We start from the raw sequence: 21870 nt of genomic DNA, 5'->3' as shown, positions 1-21870 counted from the left end.
TAGTGTGTTACCTGTATAGTGACTGCTACTTCTACAGTATGCTATGCACTAATTTTCTATTCGACCATGAACAATTGCAGTTCGTTTGATTAAATTATAAAATATTGTCATTCATATATTGATAAAATTCTAGTTCACTGAACTGGGGAAATTTCCAGCGACCACTGCCGACTGTAGGGCCCTGAAGGCTCTCCTTCCGTCCAGCCCGCTCGCTTGGCTGCAACTGCGGTCACAGCACACGGCCATAAAATTTGACACGAGCTCTGCACTGGGTAACTACATGCATACTGCACGCAGGACATAGGTAGCTCGCTGCTTCATATGCATATGTCGCGTTCTGCAGGCAGTTATACGTTTGCGGTACCGCCAAGGGGACGCGCACGGAGCAAGCGGGCTCGACGAGCGTACTGACATTTATTAAATAACCTAACTCGTGCCTGTAATTATGTAAATGTGTTCATTAAAGGCCCCGCCACCGGCGGCCTGTTATTAAAAGCGACCCTCAGTAAATCACCCTCGTGCAGCCGGGCCTCCGCTCCGCCGTGCCTGCTGCTCTCAGGTGTACTGTTACGCCTATGACGTCACAGGAGAAGGCCCACCGCCGCAGGACAGATGGCAAAAATCCACTGAATAGGGAACTGGTCCTCGCAAACTGCTCATATAACACATGACTTTGAGGACCCACAAGACCCTTAGATACCTTTTATCTTTCAAACTTATTTGTAACGCATTTGGCTGAGAACCAAAAGACCAAAGTCAAAACTAGGCCCAACGAACAGACGACATTCTGTCAGAACTACAGCACTGGGAGACCAAACCATGACAAAACTCTTCCATAAGGCGTGCAAGATGTATGAGACGAGTAAAATTCCCTCAGATTTCTATTAGATTCTAATAATACCATTCCCAAAGAAAGGAGTTGCTAACAGGTATGAATATAACAGAAGTATCAATTTATCAGATCATGTTTGCAAAATATTAACAAGTGTACTTTACAGATGAATGGAAAAACTGGTAGAAGCCGACCTCACGAATGATCACTTTGAATTCTGGAGCCATGTAGGTACACGGGAGAGCATACTGAACCTACGACTTATCTTAGAAGACAGGGTGAGGAAAGGGAAATTCTGAAGCTAGCAGAGGTAAAACACAGAGAGCGAAAGGCCAGTTACAACTTTTATAGATACCCGACGGCTGTTATGTAGAGGCGTACGAAAGAGTGGATGAGAAGGAAATGACAGAGGGTTCTAGCCTATCTGCGATGTTATTTAATATGTGCACTGAACAATCAATAAACGAAACCGAGTCTGAATTAAATATCAGAAAGAAGGAATAAAACTTCGAGTTTTTCTATGATTTTGTAACAGGCAGCAAAGGAATTGGATGAGCAGTTGAACCGGATGGGCAATGTCTTACAAAGAGAATGTAAGATCAACATCATAAAAGCAAGTCAAGGATAATGGAAAGTAGTCGAATTCAACCAGGTAATGCTGAGGTTGTTGGCATAGGAAACGATACACTGGTGAAGTTTTGATATTTCGATTCAAATGTCTCTGAGCACTATGGGACTTAACTTCTGAGGTCATTAGTCCTATAGAACTTAGAACTACTTCAACGTAACTAACCTAAGGACATCACACACATCCATGCCCGAGGCAGGATTCGAATCTGTAACCGTAGCGGTCGCACGGTTCCAGTCTGTAGCGCCTGGAACCGCTCGGCCACTCCTGCCGGCTTTGATATTTCGGCAGCAAAATAACTAATGATGGCCGAAATAGAGAGGATATAAAATGTTGACTGGCAATGGTCAAAAAAGCATTTCTGAAGGGGAGAAAGTTGTTAACATCGAATATAGACTTCAGTGTTAGAACATTTTCCCCCTGTGTGGGGGTTAACAATCGTAAAGGGACACCAAGTTATGAATGTATGGAGATTCAAAATGATATATGTTACAGTAGTTATTTGGAGAGCAAGAGGCTTGCACAGAATAGAGTAGAATGGAGAGCTGCATGAAACCAGTCTTTGTACCTCTTTCATTGTTTGTAAGACTAGTTTATTTAACATGGTATCATATTATGATTTCGCTTGTAACCTGCCATTTACGCGGCCTTCCTTATGCAAGATTCGACGACAGTGGTAGGACCCCCACAACGAGAAACGAAGGGCCCTTTCTGGTTAGCAACTTCCAACTCTTTGCCGGTTTATTTATAGCCTGATAATGTACACTGAGGTGACTTAAGTCATGGGATACCTGCTAATATTGTTGGGAGCAATTTTGTCCGTTGTAGTGGAGTAACTCGAAGTTGCAATTACTCAAAAATTAGTTGGAAGTAGCCTGCGGAAGTATTCAGCCTTGCTACCACAAAAGCCGTCCATAATGCGAAAGTATTTCCGGTGCAGGATTTTGTACACGAACTGAGCCCTCGATTATGAGCCATAAAAGTTCGATGTAATTCGTACCGGGCGATCTGGGCGGCCGAAACAAACGCTTGAACAGTCCGAAATGTTATTCAAACTAATCGTGTACAGTTGTGGCCCGGTGAAACGCCATAGTTTTTTTGGGAACATAAGGTCCATGAATGGCTGAAAATGGCATCAAAGTACACGAAGATAACCATTTCCAGTTTGGTTCAGGTTGAGATAACCCAGTCTCTTCCAAGTAAACACAGCCCATATCATTAAAAATCCACCACAAGCTGGCACAGTGACTTGTTGATTACTTGGGTCCATAGCTATGTTGGGCCTGCGCCACATCCTAACCCCACCATCAGCTCTTACCAACTTAAACAAGAAGTTATCTGAACAGGCCACGATTTTCCAGCCGTCTAGGGTCCATCTGGTGTGCTAACGAGCCCAATAGAGGTTGTAAGTAGGCTGTTTAGGTTTGCCGACCGCCGTGGCCGTGCGGTTCTACGCGCTGCAGTCCGGAATCGAGGGACTGCTACGGTCGAAGGTTCGAATCCTGGCTCGGGCATAGATGTGTGTGATGTCCTTAGGTTAGTTATGTTTAAGTAGTTCTAAGTTCTAGGGGACTGATAACCTAAGATGTTAAGTCCCATAGTGCTCAGAGCATATTTTTTTGTTTAGGTTTTTATGTTGGTAACGCCATGTAGAGCTCTGTATGAAAATCACTGACTGTGCAGTTTGAAGGCTGTTTTTCGTTTGCATTGTTGGAGTAATATTCCGCATTGAAGTGATGGGTACTTGGCTGAACAGTGCGTAGCGTTGCGCGGATGTAGGTGAGACGCCAGCAGTGGAGGATGTGGGGAGAGAGATGGCGGAGTTTTGAGAGCGGATCATCTGGACGTCTGTCCATCAGTGACAGTAAATTTGTAAGATTGGATGTCATGAACACACACACACACACACACATATATATATATATATATATATATATATATATATATATATATATGTTGTTGTCTTCAGTCCTGAGACTGGTTTGATGCAGCTCTCCATGCTACTCTATCCTGTGCAAGCTGCTTCATCTCCCAGTACCTACTGCAACCTACATCCTTCTGAATCTGCTTAGTGTACTCATCTCTCGGTCTCCCTCTACGATTTTTACCCTCCACGCTGCCCTCCAATGCTAAATTTGTGATCCCTTGATGCCTCAAAACATGTCCTACCAACCGATCCCTTCTTCTAGTCAAGTTGTTCCACAAACTTCTCTTCTCCCCAATCCTATTCAATACCTCCTCATTAGTTACGTGATCTATCCACCTTATCTTCAGTATTCTTCTGTAGCACCACATTTCGAAAGCTTCTATTTTCTTCTTGTCCAAACTAGTTATCGTCCATGTTTCACTTCCATACATGGCTACACTCCAAACAAATACTTTCAGAAACGACTTCCTGATACATAAATCTATATTCGATGTTAACAAATTTCTTTTCTTCAGAAACGCTTTCCTTGCCATTGCCAGTCTACATTTTATATCCCCTCTACTTCGACCATCATCAGTTATTTTACTTCCTAAATAGCAAAACTCCTTTACTACTTTAAGTGTCTCATTTCCTAATCTAATTCCCTCCGCATCACCCGATTTAATTTGACTATATTCCATTATCCTCGTTTTGCTTTTGTTAATGTTCATCTTATATCCTCCTTTCAAGACACTGTCCATTCCGTTCAATTGCTCTTCCAAGTCCTTTGCCGTCTCTGACAGAATTACAATGTCATCGGCGAACCTCAAAGTTTTTACTACGTCTCCATGAATTTTAATACCTACTCCAAATTTTTCTTTTGTTTCCTTTACTGCTTGCTCAATATACAGATTGAATAACATCGGGCAGAGGCTACAACCCTGTCTCACTCCTTTCCCAAATACTGCTTCCCTTTCATGCCCCTCGACTCTTACAACTGCCATCTAGTTTTTGTACAAATTATAAATAGCCTTATATATATATATATATATATATATATATATATATATATATATATATATATATATATATATATATATATATATCAAGGGAGACGAAAATTTAATAGTGCAGATGATGCTGTGGTGTATCGAGAGGTTGCAACAATGGAAAATTGTACTGAAATGCAGGAGGATCTGCAGCGAATTGACGCATGGTGCACGGAATGGCAATTGAATCTCAATGTAGCGAAGTGTAATGTGATGCGAATACATAGAAAGATAGGTCCCTTATCATTTAGCTACAAAATAGCAGGTCAGCAACTGGAAGCAGTTAATTCCATAACTTATCTGGGAGTACGCATTAGGAGTGATTTAAAATGGAATGATCATATAAAGTTGATCGTCGGTAAAGCAGATGCCAGACTGAGATTCATTGGAAGAATCCTAAGGAAATGCAATCCGACAACAAAGGAAGTAGGTTACAGTACGCTTGTTCGCCCAATGCTTGAATACTGCTCAGCAGTGTGGGATCCGCACCAGGTAGGGTTGATAGAAGAGATAGAGAAGATCCAACGGAGAGCAGCGCGCTTCGTTACAGGATCATTTAGTAATTGCGAAAGCGTTACGGAGATGATAGATAAACTCCAGTGGAAGACTCTGCAGGAGAGACGCTCAGTAGCTCGGTACGGGCTTTTGTTGAAGTTTCGAGAACATACCTTCACCGAAGAGTCAAGCAGTATATTGCTCCCTCCTACGTATATCTCGCGAAGAGACCATGAGGATAAAATCAGAGAGATTAGAGCCCACACAGAAGCATACCGACAATCCTTCTTTCCACGTACAATACGAGACTGGAATAGAAGGGAGAACCGATAGAGGTACTCAGGGTACCCTCCGCCACACACCGTCAGGTGGCTTGCGGAGTACAGATGTAGATGTAGATGTAGATGTAGACCTGACTAACATAAACCTATACCTTTCACAAATCACTTACCCCGCAAAAATCTTCGTTACTCAAGCTACTGCAATACAGCGAGCGCCACTACTGCCACCTAAATAAAAGATTAAAATTACAGGAGGCACTAACTACTGACGGGCAAATGAAAGATTTTGATAGAGAATAAACAATGTATTTATTTTAATAGTGTTCAAAAGTCATAATACATATATATTAGTTCATGAACCATGGACCTTGCCGTTGGTGAAGAGGCTTGCGTGCCTCAGCGATACAGATAGCCGTACCGTTAGTATAACCACAATGGGGGGGGGGGGAGGGAGGGGGTATCTGTTGAGAGGCCAGACAAATGTGTGGTTCCTGAAGAGGGGCAGCAGCCTCTTCAGTAGTGGCAAGGGCAACAGTCTGCATGATTGACTGATCTGGCCTTCTAACAATAACCAAAACGGCCTTGCTGTGCTGGTACTGCGAACGGCTGCAAGAAAGGGGAAATTACGGCCGTAATTTTTCCCGAGGGCATGCAGCTTTACTGTATGATTAAATGATGACGGCGTCCTCTTCGGTAAAATATTCCAGAGGTAAAATAGTCCCCCATTCGGATCTCCAGCCGGGGACTACTCAAGAGGATGTCGGATCGGAGCGTGGGATGTCAGATCCCTTAATCGGGCAGGTAGGTTAGAAAATTTAAAAAGGGAAATGGGCAGGTTAAAGTTAGATATAGTGGGAATTAGTGAAGTTCGGTGGCAGGAGGAACAAGACCTCTGGTCAGGTGACTACACGGTTATAAATACAAAATCTAATAGGGGCAATGCAGGAATAGGTTTAATAATGAATAGGAAAATAGGAATGCGGGTAAGCTACTACAAACAGCATAGTGAACGCATTATTGTGCCAAGATAGATACGAAACCCACACCAACTACAGTAGTATAAATTGATGTGCTAATTAGCTCTGAACATGACGAAGAAATTGAAGAAATATATGATGAAATAAAAGAAATTACTCAGATAGTGAAGGGAGATGAAAATTTAATAGTCATGGGTGACTGGAATTCGAGTGTAGGAAAAGGGAGAGAAGGAAACATAGTAGGTGAATATGGATTGGGGCTAAAAATGAAAGAGGAAGCCGCCTAGTAGAATTTTGCACAGAGCACAACTTCATCATAGCTAACACTTGGTTTAAGAATCACGAAAGAAGGTTGTATACGTGGAAGAACCCTGGAGATACTAAAAGGTATCAGATAGATTATATAATGATAAGACAGAGATTTAGGAACCAGGTTTTAAGTTGTAAGACATTTCCAGGGGCAGATGTGGACTCTGACCACAATCTATTGATTATGACCTGTAGATTAAAACTGAAGAAACTGCAAAAATGTGGGAAATTAAGGAGATGGGACCTGGATAAACTGAAAGAACCAGAGGTTGTACAGAGTTTCAGAGAGAGCATAAGGGAACAATTGACAGGAATAGGGGAAAGAAATACAGTAGAAGAAGAATGGGTAGCTCTGAGGGATGTAGTAGTGAAGGCAGCAGAGGATAAAGTAGGTACAAAGACGAGGGCTGCTAGAAATCCTTGGGTAACAGAAGAAATATTGAATTTAATTGATGAAAGGAGAAAATATAAAAATGCAGCAAATGAAGCAGGCAAAAAGGAATACAAACGTCTCAGAAATGAGATCGACAGGAAGTGCAAAATGGCTAAACAGGGATGGCTAGAGGACAAATGTAAGGATGTAGAAGCTTATCTCACTAGGGGTAAGATAGATACTGCCTACAAGAAAATTAAAGAGACCTTTGGAGAGAAGAGAACCACGTGTATGAATATCAAGAGCTCAGATGGCAGCCCAGTTCTAAGCAAAGAAGGGAAGGCAGAAAGGTGGAAGGAGTATATAGAAGGTTTATACAAGGGCGATGTACATGAGGACAATATTATGGAAATAGAAGAGGATGTAGATGAAGACGAAATGGGAGATACGATACTGCGTGAAGAGTTTGGCAGAGCACTGAAAGACCTGAGTCGAAACAAGGCCCCCGGAGTAGACAACATTCCATTGGAACCACTGACGGCCTTGGGAGAGCCAGTCCTAACAAAACTCTACCATCTGGTGAGCAAGATGTATGAAACAGGCGAAATACTCTGAGACTTCAAGAAGAATATAATAATTCCAATCCCAAAGAAAGCAGGTGTTGACAGATGTGAAAATTACCGAACAGTCAGTTTAATAAGCCACAGCTGCAAAATACTAACACGAATTCTTTACAGACGAATGGAAAAACTAGTGGAATCAAACCTCGGGGAAGATCAGTTTGGATTCCGTAGAAATACTGGAACAAGTGAGGCAATACTGACCTTACGACTTATCTTAGAAGAAAGATTAAGAAAAGGCAAACCTACGTTTCTAGCATTTGTAGACTTAGAGAAAGCTTTTGACAATGTTGACTGGAATACTCTTTTTCAAATTCTAAAGGTGGCAGGGGTAAAATACAGGGAGCGAAAGGCTATTTATAATTTGTACAGAAACCAGATGGCAGTAATAAGAGTCGAGGGGCATGAAAGGGAAGCAGTGGTTGGGAAAGGAGTGAGACAGGGTTGTAGCCTCTCCCCGATGTTATTCAATCTGTATATTGAGCAAGCAGTAAAGTAAACAAAAGAAAAATTTGGAGTAGGTATTAAAATTCATGGAGACGTAGTAAAAACTTTGAGGTTCGCCGATGACATTGTAATTCTGTCAGAGACGGCAAAGGACTTGGAAGAGCAGTTGAACGGAATGGACAGTGTCTTGAAAGGAGGATATAAGATGAACATTAACAAAAGCAAAACGAGGATAATGGAATGTAGTCAAATTAAATCGGGTGATGCTGAGGGAATTAGATTTGGAAATGAGACACTTAAAGTAGTAAAGGAGTTTTTCTATTTAGGAAGTAAAATAACTGATGATGGTCGAAGTAGAGAGGATATAAAATGTAGACTGGCAATGGCAAGGAAAGCGTTTCTGAAGAAGAGAAATTTGTTAACATCGAATATAGATTTATGTATCAGGAAGTCCTTTCTGAAAGTACTTGTTTGGAGTGTAGCCATGTATGGAAGTGAAACATGGACGATAACTAGTTTGGACAAGAAGAGAACAGAAGCTTTCGAAATGTGGTGCTACAGAAGAATACTGAAGATAAGGTGAATAGATCACGTAACTAATGAGGAGGTATTGAATAGGATTGGGGAGAAGAGAAGTTTGTGGCACAACTTGACTAGAAGAAGGGATCGGTTGGTAGGACATGTTTTGAGGCATCAAGGGATCACAAATTTAGCATTGGAGGGCAGCGTGGAGGGTAAAAATCGTAGAGGGAGACCGAGAGATGAGTACACTAAGCAGATTCAGAAGGATGTAGGTTGCAGTAGGTACTGGGAGATGAAGCAGCTTGCACAGGATAGAGTAGCATGGAGAGCTGCATCAAACCAGTCTCAGGACTGAAGACAACAACATATATATATATATATATATATATATATATATATATATATATATATATATATATATATATATATATATATATATATATAAAAAGACTTTTGAACACTGTTAAGGTAAATACATTGTTTGTTATCTATCAAGATCCTTCATTTGCTAACTACGCCTATCAGTAGTTAGTGCCTTCAGTAGTTTGAATCTTTTATTTAGCTGGCAGTAGTGGCGCACACTGCATTGCAGTAGCTTCAGAAAAGAAGATTTTTGTGAGGTAAGTGATTTGTGAAAGGTATAGGTTAATGTTAGTCAGGGCCATTCTTTTGTAGGGATTATTGAAAATCACATTCCATTGCGCTAAAAATATTGTGTGTCAGTTTAGTGTTTATCAGAATAGGTAAATAGCGAAATGTCTGAGTATGTTCAGTTCTGCTCAGCTGTATGAAAATCAAATAATGTAAGAGGTTTATCAGCAAAGTAATTCATTAAGTTTTCTAAGGGGATGTTTCATATGTCGACCTTTAGCCGAGGATACCTCACTGGAATCTTCGGATTTTTTTTCTTATAGTTTGTGTAATTAGTGTCGCTTTTGTTTATTGCTAGTGCGTAATTGTAGAGAGACTGTCCTTTGTAGTTGCAGTCTTCCGTTGTTGTACAGTAAAATATTTGTGTCATGCAGGTAGATTTGCACCAAGCATTTCGCAGTTGCACTAGCAATTAACGAGATATTATTTTCAATGCTATGTTAATGTATTTTCTGGTTTTGCTCTTCAAATTGTGCTTTTCTGTGTTGTCGTGTGAAATATTGTGACAGTAAAGGCATGTGAAAAACACAATTCTAGGCTCCAAAGTTAACTGAGAAATGACAGTGAAGACGAAAGAAGTGTGTTAGCGCCACCGAGTAATGAACTAACTAATGTTCAAAGTAGTAATTTGGTAATTGTACATAGGGAAATGGAGCGGGCTGCAAATAATTGTGTAGGCAGTGAAACAATTAGTGAGCAGGGAAGCATTATCGATCGATCAGTCGGCAACAGCTCGCCTCAGGAATCCGAAATGACAGGACACAATCTTAGAAATACTGTAGATTCAGGTTTTGCGTCCTCACCGTTTTCTCAAATAAATCAAGACACATTCTCTGCTTTTAAAAATGGGAATGTTGCCGGTTCAAATGCAGTGCCGAATAGCAATGAGGAACATGTTTCAGATACCAGTGCATTGTTATTACAGTCAGTGCAACAAATGGGACAAGGGCTACAAAAGTTAGACACAATGGAACAAAATCTTCAAAAGTTAGGCACAATGGAACAAAATCTTCAAAAGCTAGACAGAATGGAACAAAATCTTCGAAAGTTAGACACAATTGAACAAAACCAGAGACAAACACAGCAACAGTTAGACGCAACTGAATATGACTTTCAATAATCCCTACAAAAGAATGGCCCTAACCGCCGTCTGCTTCACGTCTGCTGTGCAGCGAGCTACCTTAATTTAAGTATTATCTGTATTTTTCTTACTTGTCACTACTTCTTCTGCGTGTTTTTGCTTTTAGGAAGCTTTAATAGTAGAGTGCTAATAAGTGTTCCATAGATCTCGTGTGTGTTTCGAATACAGTCAGAGAGTCCCTTTAGTCAGCCATAGTGCTCGTAGTGCTAGTGTTTGTTTTCAATACCGTCCAGAGACAGGTAGTGCTATTTTCCTTGTTTCTACAAGAAGTGGTTAGCAATCACAGTTTAGTCAATAATCAACCGCCTTTAGTGAATTAGCAGTCTACTTAAAAGCTGATTAACACTCTATAGTAAATTGATTTCTTAGGATGGCTAGGATGTGTGGCTGCTGTGTACGGACGCAGGAGGAGCTGGCCACTCTTCGCGAACAGCTGAGCGTGTTGATGGCCGCGGTCAGCCGTCTTCAGGGTGCTGCCTCGGAGTGTAGCGGCAGTGGGGAGTCTGGTGCGTCGCATGGTGCACCCCAGGTGTTAGATGCTTCACCCACTGTCCCTGCTGTCTTCGCGGGTACCGGGCGCGGTTGGGCCACCCTCTCCCCAAGGGGAGTGGCGGGTTCAGCGGCGTTCGCGGCGCACGAGGCGGAGGGTCAATGTGGAGGCTGGCCATGTGGCATCGCCCGCTCTGCCTGTGAGTGGACATGTGGCTGCTCCTTCAGCAAGGTCCGAGCAGGCACACGGGGGGAGGGGTTTATTAGTTATTGGGAGCTCCAATGTTAGGCGGGTGATGGAGCCCCTTAGGGAAATAGCGGAAAGGTCGGGGAAGAAGGCCAGTGTTCACTCTGTCTGCTTGCCGGGGGGTCTCATCCGAGATGTGGAGGAGGCCCTACCGGCGGCGATAGAGAGCACTGGGTGCACCCGACTGCAAATTGTTGCTCATGTCGGCACCAATGACTCTTGCCGTCTGGGTTCAGAGGTCATCCTCAGTTCGTACAGGCGGTTGGCGGAGTTGGTGAAGGTGGAAAGCCTCGCTCGCGGGGTGGAATCAGAGCTAACTATTTGTAGTATCGTTCCGAGAACCGATCGCGGTCCTCTGGTTTGGAGCCGAGTGGAAGGCTTAAACCAGAGGCTCAGACGATTCTGCGGAGAGCTGGGGTGCAAATTTCTCGATCTCCGCTATCGGGTGGAGAAATGTAGGGTCCCCCTGAATAGGTCAGGCGTGCACTACACGCCGGAAGTGGCTACGAGGGTAGCGGAGTACGTGTGGAGTGCACATAGGGTTTTTTTAGGTTAGAGAATTCCCTCCCTAGGCCCGACAAGACGCCTCCTGAGACGCGGCAAGGCAGGAGTAGGCAAAATGCAACAAGGAATAACAATATTAATGTGCTAATAGTAAACTGCAGAAGCGTCTATAGAAAGGTCCCAGAACTGCTCTCATTAATAAACGGTCACAACGCCCATATAGTACTAGGAACAGAAAGTTGGCTGAAACCAGACGTAAACAGTAATGAAATCCTAAACTCTGATTGGAATGTATACCGCAGAGATAGGCTGGACAGTGAAGGGGGAGGCGTGTTTATAGCGATAAGAAGTGCAATAGTACCGAAGGAAATTGACGGAGATTCGAATTGTGAAATGATTTGGGTGAAGGTCACGGTTAAAGCAGGCTCAGACATGGTAACTGGATGTCTCTATAGGCCCCCGGGCTCAGCAGCTGTTGTGGCTCAGCACCTGAAGAATAATTTGGAAAATATTTCGAGTAGATTTCCCCACCATGTTATAGTTCTGGGTGGAGATTTTAATTTGCCGGATATAGACTGGGAGACTCAAACGTTCATAACGGGTGGCAGGGACAAAGAATCCAGTGAAATATTTTTAAGTGCTTTATCTGAAAACTACCTTGAGCAGTTAAACAGAAAACCGACTCGTGGCGATAATATATTAGACCTTCTGGTGACAAACAGACCCGAACTATTTGAATCAGTTAATGCAGAACAGGGAATCAGCGATCATAAAGCGGTTACTGCGTCGATGATTTCAGCCGTAAATAGAAATATTAAAAAAGGTAGGAAGATTTTTCTGTTTAGCAAAAGTGACAAAAAGCAGATTACAGAGTACCTGACGGCTCAACACAAAAGTTTTGTCTCAAGTGCAGATAGTGTTGAGGATCAGTGGACAAAGTTCAAAACCATGGTACAATATGCGTTAGATGAGTATGTGCCAAGCAAGATCGTAAGAGATGGAAAAGAGCCACCGTGGTACAACAACCGAGTTAGAAAACTGCTGCGGAAGCAAAGGGAACTTCACAGCAAACATAAACATAGCCAAAGCCTTGCAGACAAACAAAAATTACGCGAAGCGAAATGTAGTGTGAGGAGGGCTATGCGAGAGGCTTTCAATGAATTCGAAAGTAACGTTCTATGTACTGACTTGGCAGAAAATCCTAAGAAATTTTGGTCCTATGTCAAAGCGGTAGGTGGATCAAAACAAAATGTCCAGACACTCTGTGACCAAAATGGTACTGAAACAGAGGATGACAGACTAAAGGCCGAATTACTAAATGTCTTCTTCCAAAGCTGTTTCACAGAGGAAGACTGCACTGTGCTTCCTTCTCTAGATTGTCGCACAGTTGACAAAATGGTAGATATCGAAGTAGACGACAGAGGGATAGAGAAACAATTAAAATCGCTCAAAAGAGGAAAGGCCGCTGGTCCTGATGGGATACCAGTTCGATTTTACACAGAGTACGCGAAGGAACTTGCCCCCCTTCTTGCAGCGGTGTACCGTAGGTCTCTAGAAGAGCGAAGCGTTCCAAAGGATTGGAAAAGGGCACAGGTCATCCCCGTTCTCAAGAAGGGACGTCGAACAGATGTGCAGAACTATAGACCTATATCTCTAACGTCGATCAGTTGTAGAATTTTGGAACACGTATTATGTTCGAGTATAATGTCTTTTCTGGAGACTAGAAATCTACTCTGTAGGAATCAGCATGGGTTTCGAAAAAGACGATCGTGTGAAACCCAGCTCGCGCTATTCGTCCACGAGACTCAGAGGGCCTTAGACACGGGTTCACAGGTAGATGCCGTGTTTCTTGACTTCCGCAAGGCGTCTGACACAGTTCCCCATAGTCGTTTAATGAACAAAGTAAGAGCATACGGACTATCAGATCAATTGTGTGATTGGATTGAGGAGTTCCTAGATAACAGAACGCAGCACGTCATTCTCAATGGAGAGAAGTCTTCCGAAGTAAGAGTGATTTCAGGTGTGCCGCAGGGGAGTGTCATAGGACCGTTGCTATTCACAATATACATAAATGACCTGGTGGATGACATCGGAAGTTCACTGAGGCTTTTTGCAGATGATGCTGTGGTGTATCGAGAGGTTGCAACAATGGAAAATTGTACTGAAATGCAGGAGGATCTGCAGCGAATTGACGCATGGTGCACGGAATGGCAATTGAATCTCAATGTAGCGAAGTGTAATGTGATGCGAATACATAGAAAGATAGGTCCCTTATCATTTAGCTACAAAATAGCAGGTCAGCAACTGGAAGCAGTTAATTCCATAACTTATCTGGGAGTACGCATTAGGAGTGATTTAAAATGGAATGATCATATAAAGTTGATCGTCGGTAAAGCAGATGCCAGACTGAGATTCATTGGAAGAATCCTAAGGAAATGCAATCCGACAACAAAGGAAGTAGGTTACAGTACGCTTGTTCGCCCAATGCTTGAATACTGCTCAGCAGTGTGGGATCCGCACCAGGTAGGGTTGATAGAAGAGATAGAGAAGATCCAACGGAGAGCAGCGCGCTTCGTTACAGGATCATTTAGTAATTGCGAAAGCGTTACGGAGATGATAGATAAACTCCAGTGGAAGACTCTGCAGGAGAGACGCTCAGTAGCTCGGTACGGGCTTTTGTTGAAGTTTCGAGAACATACCTTCACCGAAGAGTCAAGCAGTATATTGCTCCCTCCTACGTATATCTCGCGAAGAGACCATGAGGATAAAATCAGAGAGATTAGAGCCCACACAGAAGCATACCGACAATCCTTCTTTCCACGTACAATACGAGACTGGAATAGAAGGGAGAACCGATAGAGGTACTCAGGGTACCCTCCGCCACACACCGTCAGGTGGCTTGCGGAGTACAGATGTAGATGTAGATGTAGATGTAGACCTGACTAACATAAACCTATACCTTTCACAAATCACTTACCCCGCAAAAATCTTCGTTACTCAAGCTACTGCAATACAGCGAGCGCCACTACTGCCACCTAAATAAAAGATTAAAATTACAGGAGGCACTAACTACTGACGGGCAAATGAAAGATTTTGATAGAGAATAAACAATGTATTTATTTTAATAGTGTTCAAAAGTCATAATACATATATATTAGTTCATGAACCATGGACCTTGCCGTTGGTGAAGAGGCTTGCGTGCCTCAGCGATACAGATAGCCGTACCGTTAGTATAACCACAATGGGGGGGGGGGGGGAGGGAGGGGGTATCTGTTGAGAGGCCAGACAAATGTGTGGTTCCTGAAGAGGGGCAGCAGCCTCTTCAGTAGTGGCAAGGGCAACAGTCTGCATGATTGACTGATCTGGCCTTCTAACAATAACCAAAACGGCCTTGCTGTGCTGGTACTGCGAACGGCTGCAAGAAAGGGGAAATTACGGCCGTAATTTTTCCCGAGGGCATGCAGCTTTACTGTATGATTAAATGATGACGGCGTCCTCTTCGGTAAAATATTCCAGAGGTAAAATAGTCCCCCATTCGGATCTCCAGCCGGGGACTACTCAAGAGGATGTCGGATCGGAGCGTGGGATGTCAGATCCCTTAATCGGGCAGGTAGGTTAGAAAATTTAAAAAGGGAAATGGGCAGGTTAAAGTTAGATATAGTGGGAATTAGTGAAGTTCGGTGGCAGGAGGAACAAGACCTCTGGTCAGGTGACTACACGGTTATAAATACAAAATCTAATAGGGGCAATGCAGGAATAGGTTTAATAATGAATAGGAAAATAGGAATGCGGGTAAGCTACTACAAACAGCATAGTGAACGCATTATTGTGCCAAGATAGATACGAAACCCACACCAACTACAGTAGTATAAATTGATGTGCTAATTAGCTCTGAACATGACGAAGAAATTGAAGAAATATATGATGAAATAAAAGAAATTACTCAGATAGTGAAGGGAGATGAAAATTTAATAGTCATGGGTGACTGGAATTCGAGTGTAGGAAAAGGGAGAGAAGGAAACATAGTAGGTGAATATGGATTGGGGCTAAAAATGAAAGAGGAAGCCGCCTAGTAGAATTTTGCACAGAGCACAACTTCATCATAGCTAACACTTGGTTTAAGAATCACGAAAGAAGGTTGTATACGTGGAAGAACCCTGGAGATACTAAAAGGTATCAGATAGATTATATAATGATAAGACAGAGATTTAGGAACCAGGTTTTAAGTTGTAAGACATTTCCAGGGGCAGATGTGGACTCTGACCACAATCTATTGATTATGACCTGTAGATTAAAACTGAAGAAACTGCAAAAATGTGGGAAATTAAGGAGATGGGACCTGGATAAACTGAAAGAACCAGAGGTTGTACAGAGTTTCAGAGAGAGCATAAGGGAACAATTGACAGGAATAGGGGAAAGAAATACAGTAGAAGAAGAATGGGTAGCTCTGAGGGATGTAGTAGTGAAGGCAGCAGAGGATAAAGTAGGTACAAAGACGAGGGCTGCTAGAAATCCTTGGGTAACAGAAGAAATATTGAATTTAATTGATGAAAGGAGAAAATATAAAAATGCAGCAAATGAAGCAGGCAAAAAGGAATACAAACGTCTCAGAAATGAGATCGACAGGAAGTGCAAAATGGCTAAACAGGGATGGCTAGAGGACAAATGTAAGGATGTAGAAGCTTATCTCACTAGGGGTAAGATAGATACTGCCTACAAGAAAATTAAAGAGACCTTTGGAGAGAAGAGAACCACGTGTATGAATATCAAGAGCTCAGATGGCAGCCCAGTTCTAAGCAAAGAAGGGAAGGCAGAAAGGTGGAAGGAGTATATAGAAGGTTTATACAAGGGCGATGTACATGAGGACAATATTATGGAAATAGAAGAGGATGTAGATGAAGACGAAATGGGAGATACGATACTGCGTGAAGAGTTTGGCAGAGCACTGAAAGACCTGAGTCGAAACAAGGCCCCCGGAGTAGACAACATTCCATTGGAACCACTGACGGCCTTGGGAGAGCCAGTCCTAACAAAACTCTACCATCTGGTGAGCAAGATGTATGAAACAGGCGAAATACTCTGAGACTTCAAGAAGAATATAATAATTCCAATCCCAAAGAAAGCAGGTGTTGACAGATGTGAAAATTACCGAACAGTCAGTTTAATAAGCCACAGCTGCAAAATACTAACACGAATTCTTTACAGACGAATGGAAAAACTAGTGGAATCAAACCTCGGGGAAGATCAGTTTGGATTCCGTAGAAATACTGGAACAAGTGAGGCAATACTGACCTTACGACTTATCTTAGAAGAAAGATTAGGGAAATGCAAACCTAAGTTTCTAGCATTTGTAGACTTAGAGAAAGCTTTTGACAATGTTGACTGGAATACTATCTTTCAAATTCTAAAGGTGGCAGGGGTAAAATACAGGGAACGAAAGGCTATTTAAAATTTGTACAGAAAGCATGTTGCAGGGACATGAAAGGGAAGCAGTAGTTTGGAAGGGAGTGAGACAGGGTTGTAGCCTCTCCCCTATGTTATTCTATCTGTATATTGAGCAAACAGCAAAGGAAACAAAAGAAAAATTTTGGAGTAGGTATTAAAATCCATGGAGAAGAAATAAAAACTTTGTGGTTCGCCGATGACAATGTAATTCTGTCAGAGACAGCAAGGGACTTGGAAGAGCAGCTGAACGGAATAGACAGTGTCTTAAGAGGAGTATACAATATGAACATCAACAAAAGCAAAACAAGTATAGTGGAATGTAGTCGAATTAAGTCGGATGATGCTGAGGGAATTAGATTAGGAAATGAGACACTAAAAGTAGTAAAGGAGTTTTGCTATTTGGGGAGCAAAATAACTGATGATGGTCGAAGTAGAGAGGATATAAAATGTAGACTGGCAATGGCAAGGAAAGCGTTTCTGACGAAGAGAAATTTGTTAACATCGAGTATAGATTTAAGTGTAGGGAAGTCGTGTCCGAAAGTATTTGTATGGAGTGTAGCCATGTATGGAAGTGAAACATGGACGATAAATAGTCTGGACAAGGAGAGAATAGAAGCGTTCGAAATGTGGTGCTACAGAAGAATGCTGAAGATTAGATGGGTAGATCACATAACTAATGAGGAAGTATTAAATAGGATTAGGAAGAAGAGAAGTTTGTGGCACAACTTGACCAGAAGAAGGGATCGGTTGGTAGGACATGTTCTGAGGCATCAAGGGATCACCAATTTAGTATTGGAGGGCAGCGTGGAGGGTAAAAATCATAGAGGGAGACCAAGAGATGACTACAATAAGCAGATTCAGAAGGATGTAGGTTGCAGTAGGTACTCGCATATGAAGAAGCTTGCACAAGATAGAGTAGCATGGAGAGCTGCATCAAACCAGTCTCGGGACTAAAGACCACAACAACAACATTAGTTCATGACATCCAGTCTTACAAATTTACTGTCTCTGATGGACAGACGTCCAGATCATCCGCTCTCAAAACTCTGCCATCTCTCTCTCCACATCCACCACTGCTGGCGGCTCACCTCCAACTGAGCAACGCTACGCATTGTTCAGCCAAGTGCCCAACGCTACAATGGCGAATATTACTCCAACAATGCAAACCAACCACAGCCTTCACGCAGCACAATCAGTGATTTTCGTATAGAGCGCTACATGGCGTTACCTACATAAAAACCTGAACAGCCTGCTTACAAGATGTTGCAGGTGATGTCGTGCTGTTAGAAAGGCACTCACGTCGACCGTCTGTTGCCATAGCCCAGTAACGACAGATTTTGCCACACGGTCGTAACGGATACGTTCGTCGTATATCCCACATCGATTTCTGCTGTTGTGTCAGTGTTTCTTGTCTGTCAGCTCTGGTAAATCTATGCAAACGTTACTGCCTTCGGTCGATAAGTGAAGGTCCATGGTGAAAAGTAAACCCTGAAATTTAGTCTTCTTGGTACACATTTGACATCGTGGATCTCGAAATATTGAATTTTGTAACGATTCCCGAAATGTAATGTCCCTTGTTTCTAGCTCGAACTACCATCCCGCGTTCAGAGCCTTTTAAGTCCCGTCATTCGGCCATAATCATGTCGGAATCTTTTTCAGATGACTTATCTGAGTACAAATGACAGCTCCACTCATGCACTGTACTTTTATATCTTGTGGACGTGTTACTACCACCATCTGTATTTGTGTGTATCAGTGGCCCTTGACTTGCCTCATCAGTGTATGTTTAGCTGAGAGTTAAATTGGATTTCTGGTCTGCCTTGTTGAGGGAGGACAGGGAGATATGGTTAGTTTTCGTGGCACAATAACGGGATGCCGACACTAAAAAGACACTGTAGGAACACCGATGTGCACATTCTTGTACAGTCTAAGTCATGCACCGATGAAAAAATATATCGTCCCGCCAAATTTTAGAAGAGTCGTTTAATTGGCTCGTCAAATTCCTCATAAATGGCTGCCACAAGCTTTCCGTAGATTTCTCTCGGCAGAAGGTCACCAAATTAGGTCTAATCCTACATGCTCCTCTCGGGGTCTGGGTGGCTTGTACCGTCTTGCAGGAAAGCGTGACATAGGAGTGGTCGATGAAGTTTGTGAAAAAATCTGCGGGATGACATCTTCTTGGTCGCTGAAGTGCTGGCAAGTAGCTTTGCGGGTGCGAGGAGGGTAATCGTGATAGCTCTGGGGGCACTGAAAGTGCAGTCACATTTATATTAAATTACATGAAGTTCAGTCAGGCGATGGTGGAAGTTACAGAGACTGGAACAATATTATTCTTTAGGAACATCTGACGAGGGAATAACTTCTAGTAAATTCAGTGTTGAGGTTCTTCGAAAGCTCCTCAAATTAGTTTCTTGTCGGAAGCAGTACATGAGACACGGAAGGCAGCAGCGGTTACTGCTGCTTTATCCACCCTGTACGCAGAAATGGTAAGAAACAAGTAATTGTTAGAGGTTAGCGATGAGTTGTAGATCCCGTAGGAACCTGAAAGCTTCATCAGTATTTCATCTACCCTCTTTTGGGAGAACAGTTAAATTATGAGACAATTGGAAGCATTGTTTCATTTCTCGTGAGTGTCGGGTTTGTTCTTTCAGAAAGACCTGGTTCCGAAATTGTCCATCCTGTTATTAGTTATCGGGGCTTTAATTTGTGCTCTAACTTGTATCCCCCTGTTTATCTCGTATACACTCTGTAGATTTCTTTGCTGAACTGTCAGTGTCCGCTTTTCTTTCCCATAGATTCCGTGAACGGAACACGTCTCGTGTTTGTACGATTAACGTTTTTTCTAATGTAGCAATTAGATAGAGAAGTTTGAATTCTTTTCCTGTGAAATTACTTGTCAGTTGGTAAAGAGAATGTTAATAGATGATGCAGTTTCCGATGATTATTTAAAATTACCAGCTTCCCTGTAACACATAGCTGTAGTCGATAGTACAGATCCAGAAGTTACTATGTGCATACAAGAATTTGGTAGTCGTCTTCCTAAGGCTGGAACGTGTTAGCATTATCTTGTGTTGTGGCAGATTAACATCTCTATCTTAAATTCAGGACTTAAATGATCCATTTTTCTGTGGACAGGTGCCATTGCACCTATGAATGACAAGCGATTCAAAATGTAACAAAACATTTTGGAACATCTGACGAAGGAAAACCCGGATATGTATGCCAGGAAAGATCAGTGGTTAACTACTCATACGTTTTGTCAATTATAAACCCATCTCCAGCGATTTGTACTACCACTCACCAACATAAATCAACAAGCACCTTTCGGATTAATAGCTCAGTCACATCTGCGATAATAGAAGTTACGTATAAAAAATGTTATTGGAATGCTTGCTGTAAGGAATTAGTATGCACACAATACACACATCAAAAAAAGTTTTGCATCACCTCAGTTCTTAGAGTTCCGGAACCTGTACAGAAAACTGGAATAGAGATCAACATCAACATCATTTCCGCCCATTTCATTGCTCATGAAAACCACACATTATATGTTACACCTCCATACAGCGAGACCTTCAGAGGTGGTGGTCCAGATTGCTGTATACACCGCTACCTCTAATACCCTGTATCACGTCCTCTTGCATTGATGCATGCCTGTATTGGTTTGTGGTATACTATCCACAAGTTCATCAAGACACTGTTGGTCCAGATTGTCCCACTCCTCAACGCAGATTCGAGATTTAGTGACATCTCTGAACAGTCAAAGGGACTATGTCTGTGATACAATATCCACAGTTAATATCTATCATCAGGCGTTCTGAGAACCAGGGTGATTGTGTAGAAGCACATTTTAGTCACCTCGTCTATTTGGGCTGTAAGCAAATAGATTATATGCTTTCATTTATGAAACTAAATAGACTAAAAACAAACAGGACAGGCTCAAAGAAAACGTCTTTGCTTTATAACTCCGGAACGAATAAGCCACCGAGAGACAACTCTTCAGCAAAAAGGTGATGAAATCAACTACTGACAATGATTATGATGATATGGTGGTATGGGCGCGTGACAATTATATATTTAGCGCCCGCATGAAGTGACACTCCTGGAAACTGAAATAAGAACACCGTGAATTCATTGTCCCAGGAAGGGGAAACTTTATTGACACATTCCTGGGGTCAGGTACATCACATGATCACACTGACAGAACCACAGGCACATAGACACAGGGAACAAATCATGTACAATGTCGGCACTAGTACAGTGTATATCCACTATTCTCCCATGGAGACGATCGTAGAGATACTGGATGTAGTCCTGTGGAACGGCTTGCCATGCCATTTGCACCTGGCGCCTCAGTTGGACCAGCGTTCGTGCTGGACGTGCAGACCGCGTGAGACGACGCTTCATCAGTCCCAAACATGCTCAATGGGGGACAGATCCGGAGATCTTGCTGGCCAGGGTAGTTGACTTACACCTTCTAGAGTACGTTGGGTGGCACGGGATACATGCGGACGTGCATTGTCCTGTTGGAACAGCAAGTTCCCTTGCCGGTCTAGGAGTGGCAGAACGATGGGTTCGATGACGGTTTGGATGTACCGTGCACTATTCAGTGTTCCCTCGACGATCACCAGAGGTGTACGGCCAGTGTAGGAGACCGCTCCCCACACCATGATGCCGGGTGTTGGCCCTGTGTGCCTCGGTCGTATGCAGTCCTGATTGTGGCGCTCACCTGCACGGCGCCAAACACGCATACGACCATCATTGGCACCATGGCAGAAGAGACTCTCACCGCTGAAGACGACACGTCTCCATTCGTCCCTCCATTCACGCCTGTCGCGACACCACTGGAGGCGGGCTGTACGATGTTGGGGCGTGAGCGAAAGACGGCCTAACGGTGTGCGGGGCTGTAGCCCAGCTTCATGGAGACGGTTGCGAATGGTCCTCGCCGATACCC

The sequence above is a fragment of the Schistocerca gregaria genome, chromosome 1, assembly GCF_023897955.1.
Source record: "Schistocerca gregaria isolate iqSchGreg1 chromosome 1, iqSchGreg1.2, whole genome shotgun sequence".
NCBI classification, from domain to species: Eukaryota; Metazoa; Arthropoda; class Insecta; order Orthoptera; family Acrididae; genus Schistocerca; species Schistocerca gregaria.
The sequence above is the reverse complement of the archived record's forward strand: the minus strand, read 5'-3'. Positions refer to the sequence as shown.